Raw genomic sequence first — 5,048 nt, 5'->3', positions numbered from 1 at the left:
ATACAGGTGAGACAGTTACAATCGCATGCCTCCCGACAAGTTGCACAAGAAGAACTTAACATTATTTCACTGGTATTCCTGTTCTAATCACTAGAAATCAAGAAGACCAACCCAAATTGAGGAATACTCAGTTATGTGCTAGAGATGGCTGTTATATACTATCTCCCAAGAGCTCACTGCGCACATTTCTTTCTGCTGGCATATGCAGCAACATCACACTGGAAGCTTGACATCAGTCATGGTGGGAATATTTACACTAGGGAAATTAGTAAATGCTACACAGCAGGATTCTTTTTTTTTCCAGAGAGGCATCTGTTAAGCATTTACGGCATGCTGTTAGAAATTCTACAAAATAATTGCCCTGTACTCTTTGAAAATGTCAGTGTCATGAAAGAAAAATGCTAAGAAAATGTTCCATATTAAAGGAAACTAAAGAAGCATGACAACTAAGTACATGTGCAATCTTGGATTTGTTCTTGGACAGGAAAATCTTCTGTACTCAAAGATAATATTGAAACGATTTGTAAAACTGGATTATAAAATGTAGATTAGATAAAGCTTAAGTGCACATTCCCCAAGAACAAGGATATTTTCTTACCTAACAATGGTATAAGTATCAAATTCAGGAACTTTAATGCAATGTAATATTATTAACAGGTAAAACAACATACTCTCAAATGATCAAAGAAATATAATATTTATAAATATATGTGTGTGTATATATATATATATACACATATATATATACACATATATATATATATGGAGAGAGAGAGAATAGTAATACTGTGGCAAAATGTTTCCAAATGGTACATTAGGATATAGTTACAGAGATCTTTGTACTTTTCTTGCAAAGTGTAATGTGTTTGTGTGTGTGTGTGTGAAAGAGTGAGTGTGTCATATATAGCTTTTAATTTTGAGATTTTAAACACACGGGGAACCCATTAAATCTCACTAATCCTCAAACGATTACATGATAAAGCAGCAAAGTCTCATTTTGCACCAATTGAAATAGAATCATTTAAAATATGTTACATTGTCAAGTGAAAGAGAAATGTTTGGGGGATTATAAATTGCCACAAACATTTTAGAAAGCAATCAAGCAATATCTCAAAAGCTATCTAATTATTCATAATCCTTTGACCAAGCACTTCCTCTTCTCAAATCTGAGACTATTCTATAGTACAAAAATTACAAAGTAACACAATTTCCTAGGACATATGATTGAATAAATCATGAAAGATAAACTCATGAATAATCAAGCTTGTATGACAAAATGGAAAAAAATATTTATGTAAAAAATAGAAAATAAAATACCTTTGCTACATTATGATTATTTAAAATAAGTACAATAGCAAATATTGGAAGGAAACACAAAAATGCAAGCAACTGCTCTATTCATATGGTGAAAGTAAGGGAGAGATCATTTCTATTTAAGACAATTTTTACCTTGTGGTTCACAGTTATAATAATAACCTTTAATTTTATTTTGTGACAAGGTCTCACTATGTTGCCTAGGCTGATCTTGAAATTGCAATCCTCCTGCCTCATTCTCCTGAGTAGCTGGGATGACAGGCACCCAGCACTGTACCCAGCTTATAACATTTAATTGAAAAAAAACAAGTTCAAGATGGGATTTAAACCCACAAAACTGACTCCATCACACAATTTTTCTATGACCTGAAGCTGCCTGGGAAAATCGGAAGAGCAAACCATTTGAGACGATTGGTGAGCTTTTCCTCCCCTTTTGGTACCATTTTTCCTAATGTCCCCACGTTCAGGTGCAATGGCCAGTGCTCATAGAGAGCTAAGGAAAGTATGTGTCATATGTGGTTATTCCCCACTAGACATGAAATGTCATGTTTCCACTCCTAAGAGGATTCACATTTTCAAAATCATTAGAAAGTGTTGGCAGGATATAGCCACAAACTCAAATTTGTGCTAGATGTTATAAGCTTCAAAATAAAATTTTAGGAGAAAGAACACATAATGATGTAATTTCTAACTGAAATTTTTCAGAAATTCTTGGGAGTGCAGCAAAGAGAGAAGATAGGAACAATTTTATGAGGGTCCAAAGGATGTCACAAAAGGAGCCAGCTTTATCTGCCACTCCTATTCTAAAACAGTATGTCTCACACAGGCTCTACACAGACAATATACTTCCTCCAATCTTCTACCAGCACTGATACCAGCAAATTTAATATCATTTTTCATTCTGAGTTTTTCTTTCTTCCAGTTACTTGTTCATAAATTTCTCTCACTGCATCATGGAAATCTGTCCAACATTCCTGGTAAATTCCTCGCAGCCTTACCTCCTGTCATCCATAACCTCTCTCTCATTTCTACTGATTCCCTTGATAACCAACCACCAAACCACAAAGATACCAGTCACTATTTTCTCACTGTTCATCTTACAAATGCAGAAAAATAAATCAGTTTTCCAGCTAATTGTATCACCTCCATGCATTTTTAAGAAAGGGTGCCTAATGGTCAAGCTTGTTTTCAGAAGTCTTCAAGATATCCCTTTAGCTGTTTTTCTGAACTCCACATCCCTACTTACTCACATGAACTGTATTCACTCGCTCTCTTCCTCCCTTCTTCCCTCTCTCCCTCTCATTAGCCCTCATTTCTTCACCTACAAAGCTGAAGAGGCAGGGTGTGGAAGAGAGGATGTGGGATAACCTGTTTGGACAAGTTCAATTGCAAAGGAGATGTTCTCTGCAGTCATAAAGGAGCTATTTTGGAAGATTTTCCTCTGAAATAGTTTAGAAAACAGAATACTTAATGCAATCATATAACTTACAGTAAATTTGTAGCATGTGTTGGTACAAATACTACTCTGTATATTCTGACTAGATATGAGACTGCGCAACTGAGAAATACAGAGACCTGATCATTTGAGCAGGGAAATACCCACTCAAATTGAATTGACCAATGTGGCAGCTGGTCCAATCTCTTTTTTGTACTGAAGATAGTGATACCTGGGGTGGGGAATCCTAATCAATTGTGCCACCTCACTCTCCCTAACACCCTTCCTCCTTCCTCCTCACACTTGTAGTGGATCTTGTCATTTGTGTACAATCCAGATCCTACTTTCTTTTCCCGGCTTTTGAGATTGTTCATGATATATAGCCCTCTGCTGTCAGTCAAAAAGAATCCCCTACCCATTGTGTTAGTCAGCTTTTTGTCACTGACCAAAATATCTGACAAGAAAAACTTGAGGAAAAGTTTATTTGGGGCTCATGGTTTCAGAGGTTAGTCTGTGGTCAGACAACTCCATTGCTCTGGGGCCAAGGTGAAACAGAAGATCATGGCAGAAGGATGTGGCACAGGAAAGACGCTCAGGTCATAGTACCCAGAGAGGAGAGAGAAAGAATCCAGGCATAAGATATACAATCCCCAAAGCCTCTGGTGAGCTACTTCCTCTAGTCATACCCCACCTGCCTACAGTTACCATACAGGGATCCACTTAAATTATTAATCAATCAAATTGATTAATTCACCAGGTTCCAGCTCTCGTAATCTAATCATTTTACCTCTGAACATTCCTAAAATGGATATGTTTCTAATACACAAGCTTTAAGGGGAACACTTTATATTAAAACTACAACATCCTTCCTATTAAATAACTGGATAACACTGAAGTATAATACCCTTGTCTACTCACCATATCTTGGGACAACTCTGAAGGGTGAATCTACATTTAGGGATCAAAGTGGGGTTGACTGAGACTTTGGTTGATATTGCATTACAACACAACTTCTCCCTCTGTGCAATCCTGCTGAATGCCTTCCCTGTGTATAATAGACAGCATGATGATCTCTGTTTTAATATGATCCCCAGAGAATTCAACATCCCTCTAGAGTTTTCAAGTAGAAGAGGGATTCCATACAGAGAATTAAGTTACAAAAGCATGGGAAGACTGAGGGACAAAAATCAAGAAGATAGTGATACCCTAAGGTCAGAAGAAGCCTCTACTGTAGGTAAGGCTTAAGAGCTATCTTAATTTGGTCTAGGGAAAAGAACACATATGGTGCAGCTGCTGAAATAAGAGTTAATACCCAAATAAGTATGGGATTATCCAAGGTCAGTCTCCAAGACTCAGACCTCTTCAGCAGAAAACAAACAGGCAAATTAAATGGGAATGTGAAAGGAATCAACTTTCCCAACTTTTCTTGGTGACAGCAATATTTTCAGTCACCTTACAAAAATAATATTGTTTTTGGTTTATTATTCTGGCAGGGAATGGAAGCTCCAGGGGTTTTCACTTGGACATTCCTACTGTTTGGGTCTCACTCTAAGAGTCCAGGAGCCAAAGGAGGTGCTGCCAGATTCTAAGTACAACTATCCCAGTCATGATTACAGATCTGGCTAAATAATCATAGTCTCATCCTAAAACTCTATTAACCACTTAATCTCCAGTCACCAATCTGACTGGTAGGCCACAGTGGCATTTGAGAACTCCAGGATTAGCATCAACACTCAACCTCTATCTGGTAATCCTTAATATGACTATTTCCAATTCCCCAGTCCATGGTCACTCTGTTAAATGGCTCCAAGTAACTTGGAGGAAGAATTAGAGGGAAACTTACAGTGTATATTCATGGAATGTCATAAGAATCTTCCTTCCAGAGGATCCAATATCCCCTTTACTGAAAGGATTCCGATTCTGCAAACCGTCTCAGGTCTAGGAACAAGGTGAGAGACCATTATTTTCATTGTAATAGTTCAAGCCAGGTCTCTCTTCAATAGACCTAGATTTCCCCTGTAATTATATAGATCTTATAAGACTTCAGGAGGTGTCTCAGTACTTTGAACACCTCTAAGAAGCTCATCTGCTACCTTTAAGACTAAAGAACTCATTTCCCCAGTTGTTAAGAGTGTTGGTCACAATAGTTCTCAGTTAAGTCCTTCTTGGGGGCTTATATGGACCTGAATACAGAACTTGCCCAAGATCAAGCCACTTTCTATAGCCAATGTATGCTCAGTGCAGAGGCATAAAGGTCAGTAACCTTTCCTAAAAATCATAACACTCTTCAAGTCCATTT

Source organism: Sciurus carolinensis, unplaced genomic scaffold, assembly GCF_902686445.1.
Source record: "Sciurus carolinensis unplaced genomic scaffold, mSciCar1.2, whole genome shotgun sequence".
Taxonomy (NCBI): Eukaryota; Metazoa; Chordata; class Mammalia; order Rodentia; family Sciuridae; genus Sciurus; species Sciurus carolinensis.
This window is presented reverse-complemented; position numbering follows the sequence as displayed.